This window comes from Puma concolor, chromosome D3 (assembly GCF_028749965.1).
Source record: "Puma concolor isolate L17-30 chromosome D3, mPumCon1.1.hap2, whole genome shotgun sequence".
NCBI classification, from domain to species: Eukaryota; Metazoa; Chordata; class Mammalia; order Carnivora; family Felidae; genus Puma; species Puma concolor.
The window spans coordinates 94,686,899-94,704,727 of record NC_141678.1 but is presented as its reverse complement, the minus strand read 5'-3'; the positions used below and the strand labels follow the sequence as shown (position 1 = coordinate 94,704,727).

Genomic DNA, 17,829 nt, shown 5'->3' with positions numbered 1-17,829 from the left:
TGACTGATTTTTGTATGTTGAACCAACATTGCATTCTTGGGATACGTCCCATCTGACCATGATGTGTAACCCTTTTTATAAGATGCTGGATTCTGTTTGCTAGTATTGTGTTAAAGATTTTTGTGTCCATGTTCACAAGAGATATTGGTGTGCGTGTGTATGTGTGTGTGTGTGTGTGTGTGTGTGATGACTGTGGTTTTAATATCAGGACAGTACTGGCCTCGTAAGGCAGGTTGGGGATGGGAAGTGTTCCCTCCTCTTCCATTTTCAGTTGTGAAAAATTGGTACCAATTCTTTATTAATTAAAGTTTTTTGAGGTGTAATTGATACATGACATCACTTTCAGGTGTATGTTATTGGACGTTCGTATGTACTGTATATGTGGTGAAGTACGTTGTGAAATGCGTGTGTTGTACATAGTCTAGTTGACGTCAGTCATCTGACATGGTTACAAGATATTTTCTCCTTAGGATGAGGACTTTTAAGATCTACTCTCGCTAAGCCAGTTTCAAATGTGCAACACAGTATTGTTTTTTGTTTGTTTTTTTTAATGTTTATTTATTTTTGAGACAGAGAGAGACAGAGCATGAACAGGGGAGGGGCAGAGAGAGAGGGAGACACAGAATCTGAAACAGGCTCCAGGCTCTGAGCTCTCAGCACAGAGCCCAACGTGGGGCTCGAACTCACGGACTGCGAGATCACGACCTGAGCCGAAGTCGAATGCTTAACCGACTGAGCCACCCAGGCGCCCCCACAGTATCGTTAACTATAGGCACCATTCTGTAAATTACATCCCCATGGCGTACTTATTTTGTAACTGGAAGCTTGTACCTTTTGACCACCTTCGCCCATTTTACCCATCCTGAACCCCCCACCTCTGGCAACCACCAATCTGTTCTCTGCGTCCATGGGCTTATTGTGGCTTTGTTTTGTTGTTGTTGTTGTTAGAGTTCCACATATAAATAAGTTCATATGGTATTTTTGTCTTTTTCTGTCTGACTTATTTCACTGACAATGCCCTCAAGGTCCATCCTTGTTGCCAATGGCAGAACTTCCTTCTTTTTTCTGGCCGAATAATATTCCACCATACATATTTACATCACATCTTCTTAACCGACTGAGCCACCCAGGCGCCCCCACACCACATCTTCTTTATCCATTCACCTGTTGGTGGACACTTGGGCTGCACCCACATCTAGCCTACTGTAAATAATGCTGCTGTAAACACAGGGGTGCACACATCGTTTTGAATTATTGTTCTTGTTTTCTTTGGATACATACCTAGTAGTGGAATTGCTGGGTCATGAGGAGTTCTAGTTTTAATTTTTTTAAGTTTATTTATTTATTTGGTGGGGGGGCGTGCAGAGAGACAGAGAGAGACAGAGAGAGAGAGAGAGAGAGAGAGAGAATCCCAAGAAGGTTCCTCACTGTCAGCACAGAGCCCGACATGGGGCTCAATCCCATGAACTGTGAGATCATGACCTGAGCTGAAATCAAGAGTTGGACGCTGAACTGACCTAGCCACCCGGGCACCCCTGCCCTCCTTTATCCTTTATGATTGATTTCCTTTAGTTCTTTGAACATATTTATGATAACTGTTTTGAAGTCATTTCTGCTAAGTCTGATAGCTGTTCCCTTTCAAAAGCAATTTTGTTTTTATTTTTCTTCTCTGTGCAGGCCACTTTCCCATTTCTTTGCATTTCTCAATGTTTTGTTGAAAACTGTATTGCAAAATACTGTAGCAGTTCTAGTTACTGATCCCTGACCTTGGCTGCGGGGAGGCTTGTTTGCTTATTTGTTTAGTGACCTGGCTGGATGAGCGCTGTCTCTGCACCTCTCCTCCCCCAGGTGAGGCTGTGGTTGGTTGATGTACTTGGTCCCCTCCAAGCCCCTGGGTGATCTGCCTCCACTGCTGTCACACTCACCTGTTAGCCTCCTCTAATGGCTAGCTGATTGCTCTGTTGGTTTTGATGACGTGCTGGGGCGTGCACAGGTCTGGTCCAGTTGAGGCCAGGCAGGGGGTCAGGGGGTGTCTTGAGGGCAGTCTTTGAGAACTGCTGTGTCCCCAGGATGACTCTCCTTGGCTGTTTGTGTCTGGTAAATGTCGACCGGGTCTGTTTCCCTTGTTGCCATAGTGGAGCTTCCAGCTTCCTGTGATTGCTCAGGTACCAGATTCCTCACTGTTCTGTCAGCGCCCTTAGGCTTGAACTTGTTCATACTGTGTTCTAAGCAGAGGTTCTCCCTTTCGGGAGAGCTGCAGAACTGGCTGTTCTCACACCCCCCGCTTCCGGGACAGAACCTCTGAACCCCTGCTCTGGCACCCGTGCTGGGGCGGCGTGCTGCTCCTCCCACCGTGGGACCCGTAAACCCCGTGAGCTGGGTCAGGACGGTGCTCTCTGTTGGCTGCGCCCGGGGTGGAGTGTCTGTCCCGGTGGGCAGGGAGCCCTGACTTGTCTGCCCTTCTTGCCAGGAGGAGAGCGGGAGCCCAGCCAGAGGTGAGAAGTGTCTGTGCCCGCACTGGGAGCTCTGGCCGCCCCGCCCGGGGTGGAGCTTTTGCCACGCGGGGTCATGTCTCAAACCCTCTTTTCTTAAGTAGATGTTTCTTCGTTGCTGTATGGCCATAGGACGCTTTCCAGAGATTGTCAATGGTGGTGTTTTAGAGTTCACAGCGGTTCTCTTATTCTGCCGGGGAGAGCGTCTGCAGAGACCCTCACGTCGCCACTCCGTCCCATTCACTGGGTTACCCGACCGGAGCCCTGGCAGCCGGGATTACACGGGATGTTTCGGGCCAGGAGAGCACGATCTGTTTTTATTTGGAGCTTCCCTGAAGGCTGGACTCGGGGCCTGACCGCTTCTTGGTTGGTTTCGTGTTCGTGTGAATAGGACATGTCCTCCGTTGAGTTTTTGGAGGTCGCCTTCAAACTGTAATTGTAAGTGAGGGTGCTGTTTTGACTTGGAGTAAAACTACGTCCCCGTCCCTCTGTGTCAAGGCCTCCCTTGCTCTTTCCCCCGAGTCCAGGGTGCTTGTGTGGAGAGTCACTGCTCAAGCACTTGTCTGCGGGACTGTTGGCCGGGGTGACCAGCCTCCTGCTGGACTGTTGGTGCAGGGCACGGGGCCTCAGCCTGTGGCCTCTTGTCCAGTGTAGGATGCCCACTAACCAGAAATTAGCAGCAAAAGAAAGAGCCAGAAATGCAGTAGGATAAAAGGAAAAGGCTGCTGCAGTTGAGGGGTGCCAGAAAGGCCAGCCCGTCACGGAACCCAAGACGGGCTCACCTCTGCTGGGGGGTCGGCCACGAGGACGTGATGGGCTTACTCTCTGAGAGCATTTTGCAGTGAGGGCCAGTGCTCTGGCTCACTGCTCAGTCGTGCTCAGCTCCCTCGGGTGGGTTGGGGCCTCTGGATCCCTGGATCTGTGTCTCACAGCAGCGGCCCGCTGGTCCCCTGGCCCGCCCGCTGGTCCCCAGGCCCGCCTGGTGGGGGTGGGTGTGGGCGGATGGGGCAAAGGTGGCTCAGTACAGTGAACCCCGGCTCTGAAGGCTGACGAGGGCGTTTGCAGTCCTACAGCCAGATGGCGCTGTTGTCTCTGCTAACCCTGTTTCCCTGTCCAGGCAGAGTGGTTGCAAGCCACCTCCTCCCCTGCCCTGTGGCTTCCCTCCCGCACAGCAGGAGCCCCGCAGGCCCCTGTCCTGAGCTTTCTCTGGTGGCCCCACAGGCGCCACATGCCCCCCCAGAGCCTGGCGTCCCCCTATTCCTTGTTGGAGTGTGAGCTCGGGGACGTGGGGTCGTAGGTCAGGGCTGTGTTCCTGTGTCCCTGGATTGAGCGGGCACTCGGCAGGGTCACAGAGACAAGCACAAGTGCTTGGGCAGGGGCGGAGGACGGGGAGCTTCCAGGAGAGCAGTGTGGTGAGAGCTGAGTGTCTCTTTGACCCGGGGTGGTTTTGTTTTCACGGAGAGTTGATTTTTAAATATTTAAAAATTTTTTGAGAGACCGTAGAGTTAAGGTGGGAATCTGGTAGTGTGTTTTCGAGCTGTTGGAGAACAAGTTGCTGACTCGGTGCTTGGTGACACCCACGTCCTCCAGTGTTCCCTCTGGAAGGCAGGACCTGTGCCTCCACGGCCACAGCGCAGCCTGGTCCCACGAGCCTGGCGCCTGCGGCCTCACCACGCCAGAGCTGCCCTCGCCGTTGGCCGTCCGCTCCCAGGGCTCAGTTCCAGATCTTTGTCCTGGGGGTCCTGGGGCAGTTTGGCTGAAGGTCCCCCGTGCTTCCAGTGCTGGGGGGGGGCCACACGGCGCTGTTCCACCGGCCCCCACGCCTCTGCGGGTGGTTTGTACCCGTTGGGGGACACTTTGAAAGGATGTAAAGAGCCCGTTCCCCCTCAGTCTTTCATCCTGTTCCCGTGTGTGATGGCCATGACAGGGACGCATGGCCTTGTGCCTCATTCACTGACCAAACCCCGTGTCTGGTTGGCCTGCTGCTGGGTCCCCACGTCCCGTCACCTCAGGGTGCCGCGGGTGTGTCCGGTGATCTGGACTCTGCCAGCAGGGAGCCGGCTGGGAGGGGGCGCCGAGGGAGCGGGGACCTGAGTGCAGGGAGAGGCCTGGGCTGGCCCCCGAGCCCCACCAATTTCTGTTCTCTTCATCAGAAACTGGTGATGGGCAGGTCCCCTGCTGGGCTCGGTGGGGTGGGGGGTTGGTGAGCTTTTAATCTCAGGAAGCAGCACAGCACGACTGCCATTGGATTGGAGGGGTGGGGTGAAGGCCACCTGCCGACTGGGAAGTGGCCCCTGGGGATTTTGTTTGGTAGACTTTGTTTTTAAACGTAGCTGACGTTCAGTGCTCAGTAGGTGCCAGACGCTGTTTTAAGTCTTTTACGGGAAATGGGAAATCGGTCGTTTAATTTTCATGCTGGCCTATGCACAGTGTGCTGTGATTCCCCCATTTTACAGGCACAGAGAGGTTGGATCACTAGCCAGGAAGGCACACAGCAGTAAGAGGCGGGCTGGGGCCCCAGAGCCATGTTCACAGCAGGACCATGCGTCCCCCCATCTTTGCTGGCAGCCTTGTGTGTGTTTGCTCCTGGGTCACCCTGGGGCCCTGCACTCTCCGATGGGTGGGCTCTCACCATAGGTGCAGCCCCCCCCCCCCCCCCCCCCCCCCCGTCTGCATGTTACTTCTGCCCTCGGTGGTTCTCCTGCCGGCTGTGCCCCCTTCCCGCTCCCGCGGGGACCCCAGCCTGTGGACCTCGGCCTGCCGCACACACCGGGGCAGAAGCCGTACAGTGTGGAGCCACAGCCTGTCTGCGGGATGGGGGCGGGGGGTTGTGTGCCCAGGCGCGGGGGACACCAATGGACCAGGCAGTGTGAGGGCCCACAGAGTGACCGCGACAAGTGGGGCGCTCGGCTCTGTTCCTGGCGCCCACCGCGTGCAGCATGTTGTCTCTGTGGCTGCTGTATGAGGCCCTCTGGGAACCTGCCTTCCCCCCTTGGGCAATGGCCCTGCTCGCTCTGTAGCTGCCTGCCACGCGGGATCAGGGCGTCCTCTCCTGTAGGACAGAGCTAGCAGCCCTGGCCCGCTCAGCAGCTCAGCCCTGGCTGGCCCGCTTTACTTTGTCACGGTGTGTGTCGCGGACCCTGGGAGCGCCCCTGTCCCCTGGAGGGCAGCCCTCCATTCACAGCCTCCCCTTGGTTTGTGGGCATCTGGGGGCAGGGGCCGGGGAGGCCGGGAGCTGGGGTCCGGGACCAGCCACGGTGGCCAGAGCCCCCAGCATTGTCCATGCCGCTCGGGGCACGTGGGGGTCTTTTGAACGTGGCTCGTGTGGAGAGCCCGTGGCTGTGTGGTTCACAAGACTTTCTCCAACAGCTTCTGGTTGTGGTTGTGGCCTCTGGTGCTGGGCCTCCCTCCACCTGCGGCGCCCAGGCCTGAACCCTGGGCCCCCATGGTCTCTTGCAGTGTTTTTCCAGCAGGAAGGAACTTGCCTGCACCGGCGGGGACAGGCCACACGGGGGTGCTGGCGGGCTTCGAGGTCTGGGAGGCGCAGGGACCGCTCCAGGTTATGTAACTGTTCCGTCATTAATGGGGTCTGCGATGGAGCCCTAAGAGATGACCCGAGAGGGCGGGAGTCTCCTCCTCAGGGAAGGCTGGGGTCTCTGCTGCTCTCGTTCCCTGGGGTGGAATGAGACAGCTGATGAGGCACTGGTTCTCTCAGCAGCCTGACCACCAGCTGCCTCCCTGGGGTCAGGCCACAAGCTGCGGGGCTGCACTTGGCCTTGGTCCCTGCCTGGCCAGGCCCTCTGTGACCCCACGAGGCCCGGGGCTGTGTGGAGGGGCACCCGGCCCCCTCGGTGGCATGCTGGCTTTCCTCAGCCCTTGGCTGAGAGACAGGAGGTGAAGCTGCATTGGCAGGATCCCGTGACAGCACGTGGTCTCTGGGCCACCGTGGAGTCCCTCAGCCATGCAGAGGCCGGTGGCTGCCCCTGCCCCACCAGGGCACAGAGGAGGGGCGCCCTGCCCCAGTGGGGGTGCAGAGGAGGGGCCCCCTGCCCCAGTGGGGATACAGAGGAGGGTCCCCTGCCCCAGTGGGGGTGCAGAGGAGGGGTCCCCTGCCCTGACGGGGACGCAGAGGAGGGGCCCCCCGCCCTGGTGGGGATGCAGAGGAGGGGCCCCCTGCCCCGACGGGGATGCAGAGGAGGGGCCCCCTGCCCTGGTGGGGGCGCAGAGGAGGGTCCCCTGCCCCAGTGGGGATGCAGAGGAGGGTCTCCTGCCCCAACGGGGGTGCAGAGGAGGGGCCCCCTGCCCTGGTGGGGACGCAGAGGAGCCCCCCCCCCCGCAGTTTGTTCAGTGGGAACTCCCACGGCAGCTGTAACAACCTCCTTTTCTCTGTGAAATGTGTCTTCGTGATCTGAGAGTGGAGTTAGTGCATGGAGGTTGAAGAAGGGGGTCTGTTATTTAAAAAACGTCTCCATGTACAGTTTACATACAAGAAAATGCTCCCTTCTAGGTGCGCATGCCCATCAGGGTAGTCACTGGGGGCACTAGAAGGGGGTTTTGTTTGGTCGGTGGGGGTGGTCCCTGGCGCCTGCCCCTCCCGTGTGCCATGAGCCATGTTTGCCCCTGGGGAGTGTAGACCGCGGGAGCCAGATGCTGTTCCTGGTTTCTCATCGCTGGAGGAGCATCGGGGCAACTCCTGCTTCTATCGGCCAGTGAAGTGTTGGGATTCGAGGTTCTTGGGGTCCCATCCAGCTCGAGGGACTGTAATTCCCATGTGGTGGGTCAGAGGGCCCAGGGCCAGAAGGACACTGACCGGCCTCCTCGTCCTTGTGCTGGGCCCACTGGACCCTGTGGTGAGGGAGATGAGGTGCCATACCGCACACACACCTGTGTCGGTGCCCAGGGCCCCCTGGGTCCCTCTGAGACCGCGGCCTCCTGGCCGAGCACCTGTGTGCATGTCTCGGGAAGAAGGCGTGTGGGTGGCTTCACCACGAGGGCTGCCGAGGGTGGGCCGAGCTCGTTCTGTGCCCGTGGGTCTTAATTACCAGACGGCGTGACCTCATGGGGCAGCGTGGCATCCTGAGGTGCTGTGAGGTTAGGCCCTTGTCTCAAGGTCACACAGCTGGGGTGTGTGCATGCCCGATGCTGGCGTGGTGTCAGCACTTGTGAGGGACTGGCCGTGACCCCAGCAGCAGGGGCTCCTCCCCGGGACACCTTTTCACTGGAGCTGGCTCTGCGCGACCCTGGCTGTTCCCTGGGGACGTGGCCGGGTCTGTAGGCCTGCCGGGGGGCTGTGGCGAGGAGAGGGCACCCGTGTAAAGGACTTGCCTGGTGAGGAAGAGGAAGGGGTCGGTAGAAAGGACTAGAGTTTGCTCTTTGGAAAACTTCACGGGTTCAGGGTCAGCAGAGGGGAAAGGAGCTGGGGATTCCTTCCACCTCTCGTACCATCTGCGGCTCGTGTGGCCACTGCACGGGGCAGGCTCCTGCAGTGACTCTGGGCCATCTGTGGTCACCTCGGCCAAGGCGATGCTTCCATCATCAGGGTGACCGTCCGGGCTGCGGAGGGAGTCCACTCCCGCAGTCAGAACAGAACTGACTCTAATTCTGGAGCCCTCGGCTGTAAAAAATAGCTTCTGTGCCTTCTCACACCACACCTGATGGATGGTGGTTAGAGTCAGTCCCTGGGAAGCCTTCTCTAACCTGATCTCCTGCCTCAGGGGAGGCCAGTAGAGACAGGGGGCTGGGGACAGAGGGGGTACTAGGGGACAGAGGGGGGACTGGGAGACAGAGAGGGAGGCTGGAGACAAAGAGGGGGCTGGGGGACAGAGGACTGGGGTCAGGGGGGAAGTGAAGACAGATGTGGTGAGGCTGGTGATGGGGGGGGCTTGGGTCTGTCTGAGCTGGCCTTGGGGGAGGGGCTGCCTGGGTGAGGGTAGGGAGGTGGTCTGGTGTGGCTGAAGCGTGTAGTGTGTGGGGCATGTGGGGTGGGGGTGTGACAGTTGAGGGAAGGCTTTACCACTCAGCCTGTCTTCTGGGGGGGGGTCCGCTGGGGGCTTGTGAGGCAGTTAGTGTCACCACGGCCCCTTCGGGCTCCGGTAGGAAACAGCTTCCGGGTACAACTGTCTGTTCGCATCTGGAGCCAGCATTGCGGTGTTTTTCCTGCACTTTCCTCCTGACTCACGAGCTTCCTCAAAGTGCCTGCTCTTTTCACGTGCGGCTTGCTCAGCATCCTCTTAGAAAGACCAGATCTCTTTCGTCGCCTTTGGAGCATCAGAACGCCAGCGGGTGAGAAATCGGGTCCCTGTGCCCATCAGGACGCCGTCTTCTGGTGCAGATTCCCTGTCCGCGTTCTCCAGACGGTGAACCTGGAGGGGGTGAGGCTGAATGGGAACCCTCGTGGGCTGCGGGCAAGGAAGGGGTCAGTCTGCCAACCCAGGGAAGCCACTGCCCTGACAGGTAGGGACTTCCAGACGTTTAAGTAATGAGGAATCCCTCGTGGCTATCAGCCGTTCTCTGAGCAGCAGTTAAGGGGCAGGGAGGGCTGACCGTGGCTGGGAGGAGGCTGGCCTGTCCTTCGCCCTGCACACATCTGTTCAGCGCTAAACTCCTTGCTTTCAAGTCTTGTCTAGAAAACACCCTGTGGGACCTAACACATCCCATCTTGGTCGGTGTGCGGGTTGTAAAAATGCTGAGGGGGTGTGACTCGGGTTGGCCCTCCCGTGTCCTGTCCCAGCGCCTGGAGCGCGGGCTCCTTACCCGCACCTCTCCCGGGACACTCACTGTAGGTGCAGGGGTCACCTCGGGGGCTCCTTTTGAAGAGTGGGGCTGCCTTCCCCTGTGCCCGGGTACAGCACCTGTTTTTCCTGAGAGGGAAGCCAGAACTCTCTTTAAGTTTATTTTAAAATTTATTTTAGTATTTATTAATGAAATTGTGTGGACATAGGAATCTCTCAGAAGTGTAGAAAAAGTTTGGTTCTATCTGATACAGATCAGGAATCTGTACTTTTTAAAAAGCATCTTCTGGGGCCCCTGGGTGGCGCAGTCGGTTAAGCATCCGACTTCAGCCAGGTCACGATCTCGCGGTCCGTGAGTTCGAGCCCCGCGTCGGGCTCTGGGCTGATGGCTCAGAGCCTGGAGCCTGTTTCTGATTCTGTGTCTCCCTCTCTCTCTGCCCCTCCCCCGTTCATGCTCTGTCTCTCTCTGTCCCAAAAAAAATAAATAAACGTTAAAAAAAAAAAAAAATTTAAAAAGCATCTTCTGTGTTCCTCATTGCAAATCTCATTTCATGCTTTCTGTATTTACCCAGTATTATCCTCGGCTGACATTTTTGCTTATCTAGTTCCCACTTTTCTCTCCCTACCGCTTGGTTTAATTCACTGCAATGTATCAGTTACACCTGATGGGTTCATGGGTTGCTGAATTTATTTTAAATGATCCAGGATACAAAGGACAGCACCTTATACTTGAAGTTTAAAAGAAGTATTTTAACTCCAGCATTAGAAAATATACTTACTAACATGGCTGTTTATATCTGTAGTTTTCTCTATAAAATATCATATACATTAAAACTATTTTGTTCACTAAAATTTGTCTTTTGAGGTATAATTCACATACCATAAAATTTACCCTTGAAATTTTCTTGAGATAAAATTCACAGCAAATTCACCATTTTAATCACCTTAAAGTACACAATTCAATGGTTTTTAGTACCTTCACAATGTTGTATTATCATCGCCACTATCTAATTACAGAACATTTCTTGGGGTACCTGGTTGGTTCATTCAGAAGAGCATGTGACTTTGGAGTTTGAGTTCAGGCCCCATGTTGGGTGTAGAAATCACTTAAAAAAAAAAAAGGTTTAATTATGGAACGTTTCCATCACCCCAAAAAGAAACCCTATCCCTCCCAATTTCCCCCTGACCCCAACCTTGGGAAACCACTCCCCTGTTTTCTGTCTCTGGATTTGCCTGTTCTGGATATTTCACACAAGAGAGTCATACCAGATGCAGTCTTTTGTGACTGGCTTCTCTCACTCAGCACCCTGTTTTCCAGATTCATCCATGCGGTAGCGGGCCTCAGGGCTTCGTTCCTTCCCAAGGCCAAGCCAGATCCGTTATATGGATAGACTGCGTGTTGCTTATCCATTCACCCATCGAAAGACACTTGGATTCTTTCTACCTTCAGGGATAATGCAGCTGTGAATACTCGTGTACGAGTCTGTACACGATGCATGTTTCAGTTCTTTGGGCACGCACATGGGAGTGTTGCTGGCCACAGGTAGCTCCGTGTTCAGTCATTTGAGGAACTTCCAGAACGTTTTCCGATATTCCCACCAGCTGCACATTACATTCCCAGTTTCTCCATGTCCTCACCAAAAGTTTTTATTGCCTCGTTTCGTTCCCGTCATAGACGCTGTGAAGTGGAATCTCAGTGACGCTGTGATTGCACTTCCCTGACGACCTGTGATGCTGAGCACCTTTCCATGAGCTTCTTGGTCATTTGTGCGTCGTCCTTGGAAAAATGTCTACTTAGGCCCCTTGCCGTTTTCTAAATTGTGTTGTCATTTTATTGTAAATCATATATATTCAGAAGGAATATTTCTTCTTCAACTGTCCTGGGAATGCTGAACGATGTTTATTTTATAGATCAGTTTTTATTGGTGCTGCTGTCTTAGGAGATAAACCTGGGATGTGTGCGTTTTCCCCGGCAGCAGCCCTCAGTCTTCCCCGGGGTCTCAGGATAACTGCCTTGGGACCGGCTCGGTGCCAGGAGGGGTCAGGTGGTGGAGACTGAGCTGCTCTCTGGGGTCCCCTGGTGACGGCCGTCACACTGAGGAGGTGCTGAGGACACGCCCAAAGGAGGCTCTGCTAACTTCTGGAATCCAGAAGGCAGAGGCAGTGGACGAGGCCCCTCTGGCCTCAGGTCCCTCATTGGGGAGTCGGGCCCAGGGGCCTGATGAGCCCCAGAGCTTGGCGCTCTGTGCGCACCCCACTCCCCTTGCCCTTTGCGGGAGCTTTGGCCCCGGAGGGGCTGACACACGTGGCCATCGGGCTGGCCCTGCCGGGCCTTGCCGCGTGCCCGTGATTGAGGCTCTGCGGCGGAGCCCTTTGCCGCCGAGCGGTTCGTGTGTTTGCAGGTGGGTGACGCTGTGGTGAGAGCACTAGGGCGCTGCCAGAGCTCCAGGTCGGCTCGTGTGCACTGTGCGCACGCTGCTGGGTGTACTAGTGCCCGGGGCCGCTGCCCTCATCGCGGCTTCCGTGGGTGCCATTTTTATGTTCCTTCAAGCTTCGGCTGTCTTGTTTTGTTTCCTTAATGACATTCAAAAGCGTGTTTGTCTCACACTCTTGGGTAAAATTACTGGTTGGGCTTAGAAACGGTCCTTCTCAGGTCGCTTCTGCTGCAGATGGAAATTCGATCCCTTCTGCCTTCATCTGGTGGTACAGGTGCAGGCAAAGTAAGCCAGTCCTGCCGGGGGCTGCTAATCTGCAGAGTTTAGCGCAGGCAAGCTGGTCTGCACAGGGGCTGAGATCTGTGGAAACCTTCAGAGCTGCAGTTCTGTTGGAGAAGGAGGCTTTAGGGAAAATCCAGCCTTAATCTAAGAAGAGACTGCTGTGTCCTTCAAGTGTCGTTTTCCTTGTTAAAGACGTTTGTGCGCAGAAGGATCTGGGACAGCCCTTGGTAATCGGCGTTCTGCGCTGAAGTACCTCCTGGGTGCTGTTGGCAGAGACTTGTCCCTGGTGAGGATTGTCATGCAGGGTCCCCGGGTCCGTGTGGGACAGTCCCCTCCTGTGCTGTGTGTGGGGAAGGACGCCGGGCACTAGGGGTGCAGAATTTCTTGGTGGGGAAGAATCAGGAAGGATGGTGCTGCTGGGGGCCAGGCGCGCAGAGGGGGTGTGGTGGTGGGAACGGCGTCAGGGGCGGTGTCCTCGGGGCCAGGGGCCACCCTGGGCTGCTTCTCATGTGTCCCTGTTATGTGCTCCGTGGACACGCTGTTTGAGTGCCCTGCCCGTGAGCACAGAGGCCGGAGTCAGGGAAAACCGGGAAGCCCTCCGTGTCCTCGGCTGTCCCTGCAGATGTCCGAGTTGCTTGGAGGACCCGCTGCCTTACCAGAGGGGACGTGTGCGTGGGCCGTGATGCCTCCCCCTGTAACTCCAGGTTAGGAAATGGTCCCACAGAAAAGGCGAGGTCCCCCATGTGTGAGGGACAAGGAATGTGAGCCCAGAGGCTCTGATGGCTGTTTCCCACAGAGGTGGACGTGTGTCCTGTGGTCTGGGGAACGTGGCTCCTAAGAGCCCCGTGGCGGCAGGAGAGCAGCAAACTTGAAAGTCCTAGGCTGTGGAGGTGATGCTGCTGGGCTCCCTCGGGTGGCTGTGCGGCCTGGGGTGGGTGTCACCGTCACCATCACGTCACTGTCGCTGTGGGAACGACATGGGCCCCCACACAGCGCTCCAGCCCGCAGGCACTCGCCGCGGGGAGCAGAGGGGGCAGGCTCGCGTGGCAGGGTGCATGCGAGGGGTGCCTGTGGGCTCGGGTCCCCCACGGGCTGGAGCGTGTCCCTCCAGCCACCCAAGGAAAGTGCCGTGACCTGGAGAGGTAAGGCCTGGGACCCGGCAGTAGCCCGGGTCTCATCTTGGAGGGGGATAAAGCTTCGGCAAAGCTTCGGGGAAAACTGCCGTCATATTCGGTTGACCGTGGGCAGGGCTCAGGAGGCTTGGGGCTGCTGTCACGGACGGACGGGCGCCCCGCCGCGGTGCCTGAGGACTGGGGGGCCCTGTTGTCCTGGTTGTGTGGCTCTGGTGCGCCCCCGGCCCCTGGAACCTTCTCCCTGAGCTTCGGGCAGCTCAGCTGGCTTTTCGCAGCTTTTCTGCGGTGTGATCAGTGCAAGGTGAACACGTGTTTAAAGTGTGCGGTTTGGGTAGGTTTTGACACGTGTTCACCATGGAACCTTCACCCGTGATCTGAGACAACGTGCTTCTCACCCCCCAAAATCTCCTCTTTGTAACCCCCACCCCCCCAAGCAGGCAGCTCCCGTCTGCTCTCCATCACTACACATTCGTCGCCTTTACTAGAATTGGGCGTAAATGAAATCACATGGTGTGTACTCTGTTTTGTCTGCCTTCTTTCACGCGGCAGAATTATCCTGAAATCTGTCCACACTGCAGCGCGCGTCAGTGGGTCCTTCCTCGTTAGTCCGTCTTGATTGTGCTGCCGTTTTTCTGCTTACTCACTGGGGGCGGGCATTTAGGTCACTTCCAGTTTCTGGCTGTTACAGATGAAGCTGCCGTGGCCATGGGGGTACAGGTCTCTATGTGAACGTATGCTTTCTTTTCTCGGGTGTGTACCTAGGAGTGCACGGGCTGGATCCTGTGGTAAGTGCGTGTTTAACTTTTTAAGAAACCGCCCGCTGTCTCCCCAGCAGTGTGTGGGTGCCTGCTGCCCCACCCCCTCGTCTACACCGTGTAAACCTGTCTTTGGTTTTAGTCGTCTGTGGTGGGTACTGGCAATATCATTGCGGTCTTCGTCTCACGAAGGATGTTGAGCATCTTGTCCTGTGCTTGTCTGTCATCCTGTGTCTTCACGGTGAAGTGTCCACGTCTGCCAACTCAAAAATCGTTCGTCCTGAGTTTTAACTTTCTTTATTAGTTTGGCCGTAGGTCCTCTGTCAGACGTGTGGTCGGCAGTATTTTCGGTCGGTTCTTTTTTTGTTCCCTTAACGTTACCTTTGGCGAGAAGTCTTTCAGCTTTTAAGAAGTCTGCTTTATCAGTCTGCTCTTTTGTGGGATTGGGCTTTTGGTGTCCTAGCGGAGATGTTTGTACGACTGTAGTTTCAGGTTTTACATTCAGATCTGTGATCCACTTTGGGTTAATTTTGTCTATGATGTGGGCACAGGCCCAGCTTTGTTCTTGCGTGTGGTCGTCCAAAGACTATCTTTTCTCCACCAAGTTGCCTTTGTGTGCTTGTCGAGGATGAGCTTCTGTGGTGGGGGGACTCTGTTCTGTTGCACTGATTTGCTTCTCTAGCCCTGGGCACTGCCACATGTCTTGATTACTGTCGCCTGGTAATAAGTCTCCGGATCGGGCAGCGTTAGTCTTCCAACTTTGCTCTAGACGCTGTGCGTTTCTGTATGGCTTTTAGAATCAATGTGTCAATTTCTACAAAAAACATGCTAGGATTTTGATTAGGATTATCTTGGATCTTAGATTAGTTTGGGTAAAATTACGATTATGCAGAAAGTGTTAACACAGCAGCCTCATAACTGTGGTCTCTGGAGAGGCCTGCTTGCAAAGGTGGCCCCTGGCTGGTGTCCGGGAACTTGCATTGTAGGAGACTTTGCTTCATTCCCAGAACCGGTGGAGTGGCTCTCTGTGCCGGGACTGTTGGCCCGACATGGTAGACGGTGAACACCTGCTTCCCTTCTGGAAGTCTGGGATTTTGGTATGTGCCAGGCAGAGAGCGTCTACATGGCCGGCACCCAATGAAAACTCCGGGCCTTGAGTCTCTAATGAGCTTCCTTGGTCGACAACGTTTCACACGTTGTCAGTAGTCAGTAGTTCTTTGCTGAAGGAATTAAACTCATCCTGGGTGAGTCCTTCTAGAACAATCGTCAGACCTGGGGATGCTCTGGGAACTCTTACACATACAACATTGAGACCTCTGGACACGAGCACTGTGTGTGTCTCCGTTTATTTACGTTTTTTAAAATGTCGCCACTGCTTCCCTCCCAGTCTTCACGTACTGGTATTGCACATCGTCAGATTTATCCCTGAGTATTTCATACTTTTTGAGGGTATCATATATGGTATTGTTTTCTAAATTTCCGTCTCTTTTCTCTTGCTTACTCGCCACAGTGAGGCGGGTGTGGCGTTGGGCAGAAGGTGGCACGTGCACTTGCCCTGCGTCTGATCTTAGGGAAGGGCATTCGCTGCTCCCCACGAGGACGATCGTTGCCTGCAGGTTCTGTGTGGGGTTGTTTTTTTCACAGGTTTGGGATGTTCCCTTTTATTCTTCAGGTGTTGAGGATTTTTATCAGGACCGAATGTTGAATTTTGTCAGATGCTTTTTTTCTACATCTGCTGATGTGATCCTGTGTTTTTCTTTTTTAGTTTAGTACGATATAGTGCATTACCATTGGTTGATTTATGGACATTGGCACAGCCTTGCATTCCTGGGATAAACCCTACTTGGTCATGATATACTAACCCTCTTATATATTGTTAGATTTTATTTGCTGAAGTCTGTTCAGAGTTTTTACATCTATGATCATGAGTGATATTGGTCTGTAGTTTTCTTGTAGCACCTTTATTTGGTTTCTGTGTCAGAGCAGTGCTGGCTTCATGGAATGAGTTGGGAATTATCTCATACTTTTCAATTTACTAGATGAGTTTTTGGAGGATTGTTATTTTTTCTTCTTCAAATATTCGATAAAATTCCCTAGGAAAGCCCTCTGTGCCTGACGTTATCTTTGTGGGAAGTTTTTAATTCAAATTCAGCGTCTTAATGGATATAGGGTCATTTGTATTACCTTTTTCATTGGGAGCGCATTCACACCTTTTCTGTTTTTCCTAATCATTCGGGCTGGAGGTTGATCCATTTTATTGATCTTTTCCAAGCACCAGCTTTGGTTTCATTGATTTTCTCTATTTTTCTGTTTTCTGTATATTGGTTTCTGTTATCCTTCTTATTTCCCTTTATCTGTTTCCTCTGGGTTTACTTTGTTCTCTGCTCACCCCACAGTGTGCTTGCCCTCCAGTGTGGGCATCGAGGGCCATGCGTGCGGCCGCGAGTCTTTCCCAGCACTGCATTCAACTTGATGTAGCTTTTTTGTTTCAGTCGGTTCAAAATATGTTCTAATTTCTCTTTCCTAATTTCTTTTTGAGTTTTCCTTCTAACACATTTATCTATCTATCTACTATCTACCTATCTATCTATTATTTGAGAGACCATGCAAGTGGGGGAGAGTGGTGGAGGGAGAGAGAGAATCTTAAGCAGGCTCTCTGCTCAGTGTGGAGCCTGATGGGGCTTGATCCCGTGACCCTGAGATCATGACCTAAACCAAAATCAAGAGCAGATGCTCGACTGACTGAACCACCCAGGTGCTCCCTAATTTTTTAAAACGTTTATTTATTTATTTATTTATTTATTTATTTATTTATTTATTTAGAGAGTGATCAAGCATGAGTGGGAGAGAGGCAGAGAGATTGGGAGAGAGAAAATCCTAAGCAGGCTTCACAGTGTCAGCTCAGAGCCCAATGTGGTGCTTGATCTCACGAACCGTGACATCATGACCTGAGCCAAAATCAAGAGTCAGACACTTAACTGACTGAGCCACTCAGGTGCCCCTCTCTTTCCTAATTTTAAGTTTTCTTTCTTTATTCACGTGTTGATGGGCATTTGCTGTGGGTTTATGGTCCACCCTTACCTTTGTCTGCCTCAAGTGACATCCTGCCACCTGCACATGCTGCTGAGAACCTCACCTGCAGGGCGTCACTGACCCCTCCTGTCCCTGTGATTGTTTGGCATATCTAGCTTTATATATGCTAAAACTCTACTGTTTCTTATGTTTGTTTGATAGTCAATTGTGTATCAAAGAGATTTAAGTTATAAGAAGAAAAATCAAATACATTTACCCCTTTAGTTACCATATCTTAAAAAAAAATTTTTTTTTAATGTTTATTTATTTTTGAGAGAGAGAGAGACAGAATGTGAGCAGGGGAGGGGGAGAGAGAGACACACACACACACACAGAATCTGAAGCAGGCTCCAGGCTCTGAACTGTTAGCACAGAACCCAGCACGGGGCTCGAACTCATGAACTGTGAGATCATGACCTGAGCTGAAGTCAGATGCTTAACTGACTGAGCCACCCAGGTGCCCCAATCCATTTAGTTACCATATCTAAACTGAAGATGTTAGATCTGTATTTCCATCTAGTGTCGCTTTCCTTCTGTCCAAAGGACTTCGTTTAACATTATAGAGAGTCTTTAATTATCAAAAATATCTATATCATATAAACAGTTAATTTTGGTTCATAAAGATACAAAATAGCCATACCTTTGAGTGAAGAAATCCTAACTCTGGTGAAGCCTTAAAATAGCAACAGGAAGTTAAAAAAAAAAAACAAACGAATGCATTTGAATTAAAGAAGGTATCTAATAGGTATTATTTGGTAAATGCGAATAATGTTATTTAAAGCCTGCTATCTATTATATACTTCGCTGAAATACTTAAATATCTATGTATATGATTTAAGTGTGCATAAAAGACTTGGGCATTTTTCTTCCAGACTCTCTACATCATTCAGCACACAATTCAAAGTATTATGATGTACCCGAAACATTCT

The 17,829-nt window shown here is 53.3% G+C and overlaps 1 protein-coding gene across 5 annotated transcripts in view; it reads left to right on the top strand.

Moving 5' to 3' along the window:
- The window catches only part of SLC66A2 (solute carrier family 66 member 2), a 51,560-nt gene that overhangs the window by 16,517 nt on the left and 17,214 nt on the right, over nt 1-17,829 (top strand). The gene's annotated exons all lie outside the window — the stretch shown is intronic.